The sequence below is a fragment of the Lagopus muta genome, chromosome 10 (genome assembly GCF_023343835.1).
Source record: "Lagopus muta isolate bLagMut1 chromosome 10, bLagMut1 primary, whole genome shotgun sequence".
NCBI lineage: Eukaryota > Metazoa > Chordata > Aves > Galliformes > Phasianidae > Lagopus > Lagopus muta.
Genome location: NC_064442.1, coordinates 5182638 through 5198155, shown reverse-complemented (window position 1 = coordinate 5198155; position 15518 = coordinate 5182638). Strand labels below are relative to the sequence as shown.

At 39.6% G+C, this 15518-nt stretch overlaps 1 long non-coding RNA gene across 2 annotated transcripts in view; it reads right to left on the bottom strand.

Annotated features, from left to right (window-relative positions):
• Positions 1–15518, bottom strand: part of LOC125698022 (uncharacterized) — an 85720-nt gene that overhangs the window by 38075 nt on the left and 32127 nt on the right. The gene's annotated exons all lie outside the window — the stretch shown is intronic.

Genomic DNA, 15518 nt, shown 5'->3' with positions numbered 1-15518 from the left:
CTTTCTTTCTTTCTTTCTTTCTTTCTTTCTTTCTTTCTTTCTTCTTTCTTTCTTTCTTTCTTTCTTTCTTTCTTTCTTTCTTTCTTTCTTTCTTTCTTTCTTTCTTTCTTTCTTTCTTTCTTTCTTTCTTTCTTTCTTTCTTTCTTTCTTTCTTTCTTTCTTTCTTTCTTTCTTTCTTTTCTTTCTTTCTTTCTTTCTTTCTTTCTTTCTTTCTTTCTTTCTTTCTTTCTTTCTTTCTTTCTTTTTCTTTCTTTCTTTCTTTCTTTCTCTTTTTTTAATTTAATGTTAACTACTGGATCTTGTTCCATCTGATATATTATGTAATAATCTGGAATAAAGACACCATCTCACCATGTCACTGGGAAGATATATTGTGACCTCTGTCTTTCAGGTGTGGAAATGAGAGCTCAGTTCTTTTCCTAATTCTGAAAAATGTGTCACTGAAAAAACTTCACACAGAACCTTAGCAATGTCTGCTCTTGTTTTAAGCCCACACCAAGCTATTTAATTTAAGTAAGATTTACCTCCCCCACCTGCAGTGTCATTTCTGGCACAGAACATGAGGAAATTTAACAATATTGGGTGGCCTGAGTTATTATAATGAAAGATGGTTGCTAAGAAAAACCATGATGATAGCCAAGAAATTAATATTACAGAGATGAAAATCTTCGTATAGACCCAAAATAATAGATGTTCTATATCAATGTATGACTAATCAGCACTCAAGGATTTATCTTTCAGATTACTGAACATGGTGGAGACATTTAATGCAATATGGTCTCCCTTCAGAGAGACACAGTATGTGACTAAATATCTCCAGTGAGTAATATTCACACTTACTCAAGTACTGTAAATATATCCCTGATAAATCTGGAGAGCAATTTCTTGTAAATTCTTGTTTAACACTGTAAGGAAGCTTAATAACTTTCCAATCTATCAACATGTTTTAATTTCCTACTGTGCAGTTTCTAACTGTAGCAGGGCATTTGACGGTGGAGACTCAAAACCAGCGGCGAATGGGCTATCATGTATCATCTCTGTTATAAAGCCTTGGTATCAAACATGCAACTGCCCTACCATGTGAGTTTGGGCAGGAGGATTTTGAGTGCAAATGTTTCATTGCAGCTATGCCTAATTACAGGTGCAGTATTTCATGTAAAATTAAGTGCATGTGCAATGTGCGGATTAAAAAGTAAAAGAATAAAATATCTTTGCTACTAATGAGGGGAAATGTCTGAGAACCTGATGTGTAGCCAGGTAGCTACACCAGCAAGTGACATCAGTTATTATAAGTGATATCAGTTATACATAAAATTAGTCAAAATTTCTACAGCCCCAAATGCAGACTGAACAGAAATATTGATAAAAAACCATGCCACACATAATAGCATCAACATAATTTTAAATGAGATATAAGAATGTACATGTGATTTAGAGGGCTTGGAAAGGTACAGATTGGTTTGTGTAGGTCAGACAGAGCCAGAGAATTTGGTCTTTTTAGGTCTGGTAGGAAACAAATGTCAAACTGATGATACCATCATCAAGATTTTGTTATGGTAGGTTTCATCTGACTTAAAGCGCTCCATATTCATAGATTAAATTACATACTGCTCTCCTCCAGTGCATGAGAACAACTGAACTTAGCATCAGACTTGTAAAGCAGCTGGGAGAGAGCCATGCAAGGCTGTAAGGAGCACTGAAAAGAAATGAGTGCAGCTTCTTAAAATCTAAGGGATCGCAGAGATGCCCAAACTGTAGATGCTTCATTTGGGTGTTACCTGAACTTCTCTTTACTGAAACAGATGAAAATTTCTCTCTTTTGTTGTTTTTTTTTTTTTGTGCACAGGTTGTAATTGCCTCTGGCAATCTGCATTTTTTTCCTCTATGCTTCAGAATAAATTTTATGTGCTTTAATTTCATGAACTTTACTTATTCCTTCTCAATAATATTGTATTGCTGCCCAGAGTTTGTGGCCTGCTGCACTGGCATTTTCACTGAAGACTTATTACTTCTGCAGACATCTTCAAGGGAGTGAATTTAAGGAAGTGAGTAGCTATGCTTTTATGAAAGGAAATGCATAAAAAGGCTGTATACTTCTTTATGAAGTGTTCAAGGGTTGTGGGGTTTTTTTTAATATAAATTATTCAGTTACAGTGATGATGCTACTTTGGATATAAACACGTTTCCAGTCCCAGAATGGGCATAAACGACTTGCTCTGAATAGCAAACATCAAAGAAAACAACCGAGCTGAGAACCAGTGACGCACCATTCTGTTTTTTCAGCTCTAGTGGTTTTGGAAAAGAAACATCTTCCTACAAGTGATAGTATGAAATCTTCCTCCTACTTGTCTTGTTTCTCCATGAGGTCTCTAAACTAACTTCAAGTATTTGACGAACTTGCTACATTTTTCCCTGTAATCTTCCAAAAAAACATCTTCCTTTTGTCTGTTATTCACGTAACTATCAACGCTTCAGCAATTCACAGCAATCATTTAAATGCGAGTATTATCAATACCAGTACTACCCTTTGGATAATGCTTTCCTGTACATCTCCTGTTATGATTCACACCTATACGGTACAACTGAGCTCCTGTTAACTCTTCCAGAAGTTCTGGAGGTTACATTTATTTCTGTCATTTCAGAATCTTCTTTGTAAAGACGAACATCTTTGAATATCTTCTGCTTGGGTGCAAAGGGTGACTCTGCTATTTGCAAAAACCTCCTTTGCAAAACACCACACTGGTGTATTAAGGTCCTGATGTGATAGAGCACTGGGAAGAGAAATCTTCAAACTTTTCTTTTTCTCCTCCATAAAGTGGAAAATTCTAAATGATGTTGTTGATTAGATGCAGCACATTGGTAAAGGTCTCGCTAGCTCTCCTGAGCATGTCTGTTTGACTTCTAAATTCACAGCACTAAAATGCTGTCATCCCCTTTCCTTTCACTCCCCACTTAATCCTTAAGCATTTTCACCTTAATCCAGAAGTTTTCAAGTGCTCTGACAAACCAGCTAAATGTAAAGAAATAGCTGCTTCTCCTAGCTTTTTTCCCTGTCAATCATTTAAAACCCAGTGGAATGTGTGATGAGGATGACTCAGTTTGTACAAAAGAGGCAACTTAGCAGTTGGCTAATGTTGTGCGAGTTGCTCAGTTTAGACAGATGGAATACTTGCATTTCATATCTCAGCACCATCCCTGATTATTGTTTTTTAGTAGTCCCAGGTACTAACTATCTCAGCATGGGGAGAGATTGGTGGCGGTCTGGTGTTCGCAGCTTACTTGTGATTCTGTAAGATTTTCTTATTATATTCAATAGTTCTGTCAGACAGGTGTTAGAGGGATGCAGTTGTACTTTGGGGAATAGCAGGTAAATTTATGCATCTTTAAAGAACTGGCAGATTCAGCTGCCTGTATATGATTTAAGGTCCTGATCCCAAACCCATTAAACTTAATGGGAGTTTTTCATTGACTTAGTTGGCTTTGGATTAGCTCCTAAGTGAATTTCCAGTAGAAGGCAAAAACCCAGCCAACAAACCTGTCGATTTCTTGGCACACTTGTCTCCTTTTAGAGAGCAGTGGCACAGCCAAATCTTGCAGAGCTGCCTAGTGAAATTATTCTGACAAATACAACTTTTATCCACAGACACTTTCACTCCCTCACCAGGATCCTCCAGAATTCTGGATAAAAGGTTGAAGGAATATATTGCAGGATTTTCCCCAAAGAAATTTATATAAAAATGGAAAATCGAAATGTAGGCTTTATCTAAAAAGGAATCATCTATTGTCTCAGGTTAGGGAATTGCTGCACTGCACTGAATCTAAGGCCCATATTGCTCTAGTGTGTAGTCCCTGTGAATTCAGCAAATAGCAGATATCTGGGGAACAATGTAAGGATTTTTTTTCTAAAATACTTTGCTGTTCTTCAGTGACTCAGAAACTTCCTGAACAAGAGAAGAGCTCTATGCACTGAATGGCTCTCAGTGTGTTTTTCTTCCATGAATTTCCCCATAGATTGTTTTTGAAAGTATATGACCACCCCTATGTCTTGTGGCAAGGAGTTTTACAAGTTGTCTTTGTGCTGCAAAGAGAGAAGTCTTGTTCATTTTTAATATACCCCTTGCTAGTTTAATTTGATGACTTTTAAGTCATAGATTACTAGAGACAGTGAGCACTCATTATCTGTTTGCCATTTCCAGGCTAGCCAGAATGTTAAAGACCTGTATCTGACCTCCTCCTCCCCCTCCTAGGTTGTTCTTTTTCAAGGTAAAAAGCTCCGATCTGTTTAGCTTAACTCAGACAATATAATGTAACTTTTCCTAACCTCAAATAATTATGGACCTGCAATTAAATTTTGTGACCAACTTGGATTCTATCAATACGTTAGGCTTACTGGACATGGTGATTTTGTTCTGACTTTTTTTTTAATGTGGAAATTAATCTGACTCAACCTTCTATTTGAGATATAGCAGAGGAAAATACAGGGGGAAAAAAAATCTCTATTTTGAGGATTCTGTCCAGCACATTAGTTAATAATGAGAGACATATTAGTATTCTTGAAGTTCCTATAGTCTGTATGCTTCATACAGAGCTGTAAAATAAAACAGCCATACCCATTAATATGCTAATGTTATATGCCATGACCATGATGCTCCCTCTCTGAGGATCTCCACTGTTGTCCTGTCTCTTTCCACATCACATTAACACTCCCTGGGTGAAATCCTGACCTGATGAAGTCAATGGTAAAACTCCCATTGACTTCACTGGAGCCAGGATTATCTGCTCCAAGGAGCTTTATGGCTTTAGTTGTGACTATTTTTTAGTTTTCACATTCCACTGCATCCCCTACTTGCTCTTCCTCTTTGCTGATGAACGCTCACTCTCACACTCTCATTTATTCTCATCATGCACTCCTAATTCTTGATATGAGTCCACCAGCATGAAAAAGTTGTACTCTGTTCTGCCCGTCCACTGACTCACTCCTCCTGCTGTCAGATCCTGCTTTAATTTTGTATGACTAACTGCTAGCTACTGCTCAGGCATTCTCTCTTTTTTCTACATCTGATCATGGTATAGGATATACTAAAACTACAAGAATGGGTGAAAATTGCCTGCCTGCCTCCTCAAATTATTTCAGTCAAGGTTTTCATATGCACATAGTAAGGAAAACGCTTCCAAGGCATTTTCTCTCTCTCAATTTTCCACCTTGGATTCAGTATTTGCATTCATTAGACCTGTAATATTAATTCCTTACAGTCCCGCCTTGTATTTTTAATTTCATTTTATTAAAGTTATGCACAGTTATAGAAAAATAAATTACCCTAAAATTAGCATGTTGAACAGGCTGAGGAATATTTAGAAATGAACAGAGAATAATGCTTTGTAGATAATTTATCATGCAGGCAAAAAGAAAGTGTTTGCCTGACTAAGGGCTTCAGACCATCCATGAATACATAGTATAATCAGTAAAGTAAGGAGCTTGCATGATCAAGTGCTAACCAGAAAAAGGTCACAACAGAAGGTTCACTTAAATCAATAGAATGGTCTTGGATAGAGGTGTAAGAAAGGATTTCAAGATTTGACTCATTGTATTGCACTGCACAGAAAAAAAATGTACCTCTTTTTTTTCCTTTAACTTAAGTCTATAGGTTGAGCAGTTTCATACTGTTGACTTTGAATAGTTCTGAATCTAAGCTGAAAGACCCCCAGAAACTATTAATAACCTCCAGAGAAATATCAGCCTGCAATAGTGAGTATGGATCCTTCTTGTTGACCTAGTTTATATCTACAGAATCAACCTACACAATTCTTTTCACCAGCTGCTCTGTGGCTTAGGGAGATGGGGTGTTAATTAATGAGACATTTGTTGAAATTTATAAGGGCTTTTCCTATCCAGGTTAGACATAAATTATGAAGGCTCTGGCAAAGTGGGCAGAATATTGTTGACTGTAACTTTTTGCTTGTTTTGCTTATTTTAGCCAGTACAGGAGAAAATAGGTCTTCAAAAAACAATTTACATGCAGGAGCAAGCTTAATGAGAAAAACAGAAGGTTTTTTTTGTGCCTTTTTTCAAAAGAAAATAATAATAGCAATAGGTGTAGTGATGTGCTTTGTTTTTTTTTTTTCCTGTTCATCACACTACTACTTTTGCCATTTCTTTTTCAGTAAAGCCTTTTTGTCCCTGTTGTGTTAGGCACAGCATAATCCCATGTTTATGGGATTGCAATCTGTTTGAAATTACTGTGATGTCATACAAAATTTAGTATTATCTACTGCCTGTGAAAAATACAGTGGAAATGCACACAGAGAAAGAAAATTAGATAGATTTGTTTTGATTATGGGTAGTCTTCTTTTTCATGTTAATTTCTCACAAACATTCCAGCATGGGAATTTGATGACAGACATGTTTGTAGAGATAGTTCATACTTTTTAAGTGAGTGTTGGAGAACAGTCGTTTTCTTAATAATGAAAAGCAAATTCCCATTTCTGAATCGTGAGCATTGCCATTGTCAAGCTAATTCAAAGCCTGACATTTTACCAGTCAGGAAAAGAAACATGTAACATGCATTTAATTAATATCTCCCTCTGAGTGTTCGAGCACAGGTAGGAGTCTGTGATAGCTATTCATTTTAGAGCCTTTTCAGCTCAAGCAGTAGATTCAGATCTGGAGGTCCCCCATTGCCTCAAACCTTCTCCTTTCTTATGACATGTGCTGAATCAATGAATGTATGCATTGATAAGGCAAATGTCTTTCAGTTAAACATATTTTGATCAGAAAATGCTGATTCACCAAAAGCAAAATATTCCAATGAAACAGGTTGCTTTTCATGAGCTTCTAATAAAATATAGTTGGGCTCTGCAAAGTGTTCTTTCTCTTTTCCCATCCAGCTTATCTGAAAGCTCCTAGGGCCTGCCTGAAGTTCTGAAAACTCCGAACATTGGGAACTTGTGATCTCATTACTCTGGAAACCCTATCATCTCCCAGGAGAGACAAGGACCAAAAGTCCTCATTCAAAACTCAGGTACTTGCAGATCTAGAACAAGTAGGGAAGCCTTTCCTTTAGGAGCTTGTCTTATAGGTTCAATTTTATTCTGAAAATTTGCTTATTTCCCCTATTTTTAGTCTTTGTGCATAATTTTGCTTTATTCCAGAAATAAATGCAAACAAATGAAACAGTATATCCCTTCCCAGATCATTCCACACTTTCTTCTTGCCTTTTCTCCAGAATTCCTAACAGAATTACTTTTTTTTTCTTTTCACCAGTTTCAATCATAAAAATTTTCTTCCTGTGTCATTCACAGAGCTGCTTCACAAGCCAATCTGATGAGACATGCAACATGAGTATCTGAATTTACTCATCAGCTTGTTTCAATCACTAGGAGTTTCCACAAGCAGAAGGAGAAGGATGAAATCCATCAAACAAGTATCTTTATGAATTACTACTATAGCAAATATTGGAAGAAACATCTTTCTTTTGTTTGTAATAGGCTGATAACAAACATGGTGAAAGTCTATGTCTGATGGACAAGCGTCCAGACTTAGCAAAGACAATTCATGAGCTCCTGTAAATGCCACTGTAGAGAGAGAATGTAGGGTTCCCATAGACTGGGAAATCAAAGAACATCTGCCCAAACTGCTTGCAAATCCTTTGCTCTTTTTCTTACCACAGTCTTCACCCTGGGGCTATGTATATTCCCTGTGAGCCATGTGGGCTCCTTGCAAGTCCCATTACTGCAGAAGTTCAGTGATCTGTGTGGCAATCAAAGAGGCCATTTCATGTTCCTTGTCAGGCATCAGGCCTCCTGATCTCTTATCAATTATCTGTCAAAAGAAGAGGGTGTTCTTCTTCATTAACACATTGCAGTGAGGTAATTAACAACCAGATAGTGCAGGGCTTAAAAAGTGGCCTCTCTTGACCACTTATTCAATAAATATTGACGTAAGCACCAGTAAAAGTATGTCATATGTGTCTCAGATAAAAACAACAAGGAAGAAAGTAGGAGAAAAGCAAACAAAGTGCATCACAACTTGTTTTCTGATGAGGCCTCTATCGGATTTTAACAGGAAATGGAAATTGCTGTTTACCATTTGGGCATTATAACTGCAGTTGCCTTGTTTTGTGTTTCTCTCTTGACTAAAGATGCTTCCCCCTCCCCCTGCCTGTGGCTGGGGGGCAGAAAGGGGAGGTTACCTTCCTGTTGAAATAAGCCAGCAAGAACTTTGTCAAGGAATGAACTCTTACTGTAACCCACACCTCATTTGTCACCCTGATGGGCTGAGGAAAAGTGACATTTACAAACTGAGAATGAAAGTACATCCATTTCACCAGTCTGACACCCTGATATAATAACTATTTACCTTGAGAAAGAGGGACTGAGATTTCCGATTCTTGTGAATCTTCTCACTTTGGCACTTATTTTCTCACTCTGTCAAACAGCCTCAGATTAATGGAACAATTTGTTCAACAAATCATATTAGCAGAAAGCGCACAGGGTAAAGAGAAGGAGGCGGGGGAGCAGGAAATTTTTACTCATTCATAGCAGTGGTATCTCTGCAAATAAAAATGTAGTTATGCCTGACATTTACAGAGGTACAATGTGAAAGGGAAAAAGTGTAATGACTTTGGGCAGTTGAGGGATCACTTTGCAAGAACAGTAGTGCTCAAAAGGGAATAAGATAAAGTTACACATAACATCTAGATTGAGCTTCTTTCTGGAACATATTTGTCAAACACAGCAGGATCTGTCTGTGTTTAAAAAAGAGTTTTCCATTAAAATTAAGCACTATGTGCTTTCCTTACTATGAAAGAATGCTCCCTTACAGTCTGCATTTCCGAAATGGTAGGTAAAGAATTAAAGGAAGTCAGAGCCATGTGGTGAATGCTCTGAATCCTTCTTGCAGGTTTGATAGTGTTTAAGGGACTGATCCAACCCCTGTCTGAGTCAGTGGAGGATTTCCCATTGACTTCATAGGACTGCAAACTGGGCACAGAGTAATAAGAAATCTAACTCTTTTCTGTGACTAGTGCTCATTTACACTGTGTGACACCATTGGAAAAGCAGTGAAGATAAACAAGGTTTTTTTGGTGTATATGTATAGCTCTCAATGTGAAGGCAAGAGAATTGCAGAATACAAAAGTAGTTATTGGAGCTTTATAGGAGCACAAATGTAAGCATAGCTGATCCTGAAAAGTCATCTTAAGTGCATGTTTTGGTTAGGAATTGGTAATGAGCTAAGACTGTACTGATGAGTAATTTGCTGGGCAGCAAATTCTACTTATTCCTTCATTTCTTTAACCCAGAGCTCCTTGTAAAACTGTGTGCCAGTATTTATAGTATATCCTGAGTAGATTATCCTTTAAAAAGTGTGTTTCTTTTTAAGTCTACAGTGTCTTCCTGCTAGCCATAAAAAATACAAAGAGCAGTGTAGCATCATCCCCCCCTCATGCATGCTCACACACTTTTACAAACACATTTTAAGAGGACACTCTAAGTTTGCCCTCCCATTAATTTATTTCTGTTAGTTTGGTACAGCAGCACTGTACCCTGCATCTTCAATGAAAATTGACGCTCCCTTGTTCCACATTTCTTTATGCCATGACCTTGGGTGTCAGGGGAAAATATTGCTTTGCATCCTTGTGTTGCTTGAGCCCTGCTTCTCTCTTTATAGCTTATTACTTGGCACACTTCAGAGCACTGTGTACTGCAATGAGATATGCACTGTACAGCTGGCAACGCTAAGAATACTTCAGGCTATGGAGATAAGGAGAGCTGAGTCTGATGTGCAAATAATGTTTTGCCCCAAATTCAAGAATTTAAATGTATGGTTCAAACATCTTTGATGGTAAACTGTCATTTTCCTAATAAAATTTCTTCTTTTATGGCTTGTCCTATAGCCCAGTGAAGCCATAGATCAGCCTTTTCCATGAAGATACCAATTCTCTCAGGATATCTTGGGTACTTCTGTATTCTGAGCAGGGTGAATGGGGAGGAACCAGCCTTCTACATGACTACAGCAAAAACAGCAGAGACGTGAAAGTCATTACATATTAATTCAACTGTTTTTTTTTTACCAGTGTTTTGAAGAAATACATGCACAATTTGCTGAGGATCTGAATCAAGGGAATCCAGCGCATTTAATGTAGTCAAGATTTACAGCAGCACTGAAGAGAGCTGAATCTGGCCTCTTCACAGTGTAGTACAGGTTAAGGGTGTCCATTGCCAACATTTCCTGAGCAAGCACAGCAAAATAATAGTTCCTGCAACTAACTTGATTTTAAGTCGTTCGATCTCTTCAACCTATTTCAGTAAATCGAGAGGTTCTGAGAAAATGCTGACCCTTCCCCTTTCTACCTGCACCATGTTGAGCAGGACCCAGACCTTAGAAAGGCTTCTAAGTGCCTCTGTTGACCCCTCTCTCTCCACAAACCACTTTACTGTCTTCAAGTTTTGTGAATTCCTAAAGTTCCCATTTCTAATGGCCCTGAGGCCAGAAACATTGACATCCCCTATGGCTTGAACAGCAACCAAAGACAGTAGTATAGGCTGCTCGGCTGCTCCTCCTTGGAAATCTCCAACCTAGCACACACACAAGCAACAACATTAGGTCAGAACAAAAAGGGGTTTTGTACATTTTGAGGTTTACACCCCACTAATCCTTCAGGATGCATCCCTGTTCCATGGAAAGTGAATCACAGCATAAGGACTCAGCTGCATGAAGAAATCTGTGAGATACGGCAGAAGCTGTGGTCAGATGGCAGGTTCTCCTGCCAGTCTGCAGCCCCCAAGGTAAACAGAGATCAATCCCAGCCTGGTAGGAGGAGTTTCAGGGGATTTTCTTTTTTAATTGCAATCTTATTCTTTCACTTTGGTAGACTACTGCAAGAGGGAAAAAAATCTGGCTTTATATCTTCAGGGTTCAAGACCGCAGTGGATGCAAAATTTTGTATATGGAGCATTCAGACAGGTGGGTTTTTTTGCTTTGTTTTTTGTTTTTGTTTTTTTGTTTTGTTGTTGTTGTTGTTTTTTAATATATACACTCAAATAAGCTTCCAGTAAGGGCTATTTTATCTCACAGCAACTTTAAAAGAATGATGATGAAGACGCCAAGGTAGATATAGTGCAACAGAAATGTGCCACAAGGAGGTTAAAAACAGAAGTCAAAACCAAAACAACTCTCTCCAGAGAGCTGGAAAAGAAAGCGACACAAAGAACTGATTGTGAGTCTGCCCTTCCCAACGCATCTCTGTTTGCCAACATATTTATATTACAGAAGCAAGCGCTCTCATCTTTTCCCAGCTGAGGATTCTCCATTTCTCCAGGCCTATCCTCTTCCCTTTAGTCACAGATGGAAAGATGGGCTGGAGGTATTTAATACCTTTTGTAATTTCCTAGGAAGGACTAGAAGGCATAAGGACTTTTTTTTAGAAATGGATTCTAGTTCAGGGGTCAATTTGCAGGCTACTGAATAGTGAGGGATGCTCCAAGAAAACATACTGAATCCATAAGAAATTAAAACAAATTAAAATCTGAATCTCAGCAACTACATCTACACACTGGAGAGGGAGAATGCTTTCTTCAAGAAGAGTTAAATATCTACCTGTTTGAATTTTTTACATTTTTATTGTCATGGTAACTGGTATTTTTTCCTTTAGAAATATCAGCAATTCAAACAATAATTCCCTTTCCCTTCTGGCTCATCCATATCACTGGATAATTCTTCCCCCCAAAAATTCCAGTAAATGGTCTGTGCTCCCACTGTATCACTGAGATGAGTGCAATATCCTGTGCCAGGGTAAATGATGCCTATCTGAGCACTGAAGTAGCTCTCCAAATCAGAGAGATAGATTGATGCCATGACTGGCTGAGTGATGTCATGACCAGCTAGGTAGATGAACGGAGAACAGTGGATGCTGTGTACCTTGAATTCAACAAGGCTCCCATAACATCTTTGTAGGCAAGCTTAGGAAGTGTGAGAAAAATGAATGGACAATGAAGTGGGTTGAGAAAATCTTCATTAATGATCTGCAGATTGGCCATGAGTCAGCAATGTACCCATTTGACCAAGAAAACCAGTGCTATCCTGGGGTGCATTAAAAAGAGCATGGCCAGTGGATCAAGGCACATCTGGGACTAAGCTTTAAACCCCAAGTAGCAATGTTCATGTGTCGTGTGGGATGGTACTGGTCATGTGGGAATGCAATCTCCTGAAAGCTGAGCTCTGCCTAGAGCTGCAAACTTACTTGTATATAATTAAGGGGAGAAATTTGTAAACAAAAATAAAGCACTTTAAGTAGATAGACAGAATACATATACATATTACAGAGAAAAACGTAGCAGATTAATGTGAATTAAGAGAAGCATTTTCCTTCTCTGGTTACAACCTTTATAGCTTATAATCTGTGATAATTCTTTAGAATTCTTTAACCAAGTAGCTCCACAATTGGACAGAGCAAAGGCTAATGAAGATTTTTAATGGATAGGTCTCTTGTGGTTGAATTCACTGTTGTCTAATAAGGTGAAAATACTGAGAGAAGCTTTTTCTCCAGGAAGCTTTTCCTGGTCTAGGGACATTCATAATGCTTCTCTCCTGTGTAAATTATCTGATTTCTAATGGTGACAGACGTGTACACACATACACAGACTGTGATTGCATAAGCCATGAGTAAACCATGCTGAAAGAACCCATCAGGAATGCTAATCAGAATTTAAGAGATCTTCAAATGCTGTATGATACAACATAGTTACATACTTGCAACTTTTCATGTACTGAAAGTCGCAAAACATAAAGCTCATATCATTGTAAATAGAATTTATAGATAAATGCGTACATATTTGTGTATGTATATGCAGAGTTTCCCGGGTATTAGAAAGAAACTCCCTTCTTCAGGCACCACAATATCAGTTTGTTTGCCTGTGCCATGGAACATGTATTAATTTGATGCGGCTCAGCTTGCTGTATGACTCACAGAAAATATGAAAGTGGGCAGAGTGGGTGAGTTGTGATATACCCATAATGCAGTCAGGGCAAATGGGTCATGGACACCCATGTATTTACAAATCCAGATACTCGTGGATCCTTTTTTTACACTTTAGGGGAATATGGAGGCATGGGTAGGTTTTAGACCCTCTGCTCATCAGGATAATATACAGAGACTTGCTGAACTGAGATATGAATATGGCCTAATCACCAAATGTGGATTCAGGTCTCCCCTGCTGAGCAGGTAAAATCTAAAGATACCTGCCCAGCATGGGGTATCTTAATCAGTGGCTCATTCTTGCACTTCTTCCTTCACTTTGGTCTACAGAGACAATGACCTCAGGAAGACAATTTTATTTTAGTATTCAAATTTGCCTATATGAATATATTCTTAACTCCTGCATTGCCTTGTGAATGGGCACCACAGTCTCTTCACTGAAAAGTGTTTCTGCAATGGAAAGAATGTCTTTATGAGGGGATGAAGGAGTATTCCATAGATTCAAGGATGAAAATTGAGCACCGTAATGACCAGTTTAAATGGTTTAAATTTTTGTTTAATGTTGATAATTTTAAGCCTAAGCTGGACATTAAGCCAGACTTACAAGTCTGCAAACACTCACAGTCTAGCTGGGGGGGGAAACATATAACTCAAATCCTGTCTGTCGAGCACAGACACTGTGGGCATGGACTTACAAAGAAGTCAGTGGCTGCTTTTTGAATTTCAACCATGTTTGTGGCTGCTATTCCCTCTGAGAAGCCCTGCTGTTCTGTGGGAGCCTGGCTGCCCTTGGAGGAGCCCTGGTGAAAATCACAGAATCATTAATGTTGGAAGAGACAACTAAGGTCCTCTAGTCCAACCCTCAGCTCATGCCCACTATCCGTGTCCCACACTGCCACATCCCCATGGTTCTAGAACAGCTCTAGGGACAGTGACTCCACCACCTCCTTGGGCAGCTGTGCCACTGCATCACTGCTCCTTCAGAGAAGAAATTTTTCCTAATATCCAACTTGAACCTCCCCTGGTGCAACTTAATGCCATTGCTTCTTGTCCTGTCTCTCTTACTTGAGGTACAAGGCAGATTCTCACACCAATTCCCCCTTGCTACAACTTCTTCTCAGGGAGTTGTGGAGGTCTCAGCAGTAGAAAACCTGTGGATTTCATACACATCTCATACGTTTATGACAGACTTGAGCAACTCATTTGCACCATGATTTTAGGACAGACAGATGGACTATGAAAGGCCCAACCCCTGTCCTTCCCGCAAACAGAGGCAGGAGACACCATGTGTCCCCTTTCCAGGTAGGGATTGCTGCTGGCTGCCTTGGCTTTGTTTCCCACTTTCACTGCAGCAGTGGCAGTGGGAGGCCTTATCTTGGCTTCCCAGCACTTCCCCCGGCATGCGTGTGGGAGCCGGCATGCCACAAACTTCCAGCAGCGGCTGGGCCGACAGGAAGGCTCTCTCGCCTCGTGCCCGAACGCCCGGGCTGCGTCCCGCCGGCTGCAGGATTGCAATCTGGCAGCTGCAGGGATTTCCCGTTGCTTCCCTCCATCTCTTCCTCCAGGCCTCAGGAAGCCGTGAGCGGCGGCAGGCGGGCAGGCGGGGGCGAGGAGGTGATGGTGGCCAAAACCCATTTGTTTGGTGGCCGTCGCACCGACACGCGCTGGCTGGGCCAGGGGAAAACAAAAGGGGGATGTCTGCTTCAAAAAGGCAGGAAATGAAGCAGCACGGGGGACGAGAGATCTATTGGGACTGGGCTGGGGCTTTTCTCTCTTAACCTATTGTTTCATGATATATGAAAAAAAAAAAAAAAAGTAAAAAGAAAGAGAGAGAGAAAAAAAAAAAAAAAAAGAAATTGAACACATCCTGTGACCTCTTATCAAGCCATCAGGAATAAAAACAAACAGCTCATTCATCCGAGGGCTGAGGGTGTTTTTGATGTTTTGCCGGCCTCGTTCAATTCAGAAGGGCCAGACGGGCTGCAGAGGGGTCACCATGCTGGCCCCCAATCAACATGCTGCCTGGCCGCAGTGCCACGCGGGAGCTGTTTGTGTGTGAAGGTTTCTATATACAGCGTTGCTCGTTTCCCAGCCGGCTGCAGCCCCCCTGCCCCTCGAGGCCTCTGTTCCCTGTGTTCAGGAAGTCTTTCATTCCCCTCTTATCTGCAGACCAGAAGATTTTGATCCTTGCGTCCCCTCCCTTTTTTTGGCCAGACACCTATGATTTTCCACTCTTCTTTTTCTTCTAAAGGAGATGACGTTTTAAGGGAAAACAATGCCACTGCTTTATTTAGCTCCTACCTATGATTTTGTTTTTAATTATTCTTTTATGTCTGTTGTATTTGTGAAGAACAACTCTAAACTGCTACAGATCTGACCTAGCAGCACCTCAGCAATCCTGGTTCACACACACATTCACATAAACTTGTTTACATCATGCCTATAAAAAAGCTGTATTCACTCTGTGGATCTTTGACTAAGCTCTTAGATTTTTAAAGCCAGAAGGGGTCATCAGGTCACCTATGCTAAGCTGCTCTGTAATTC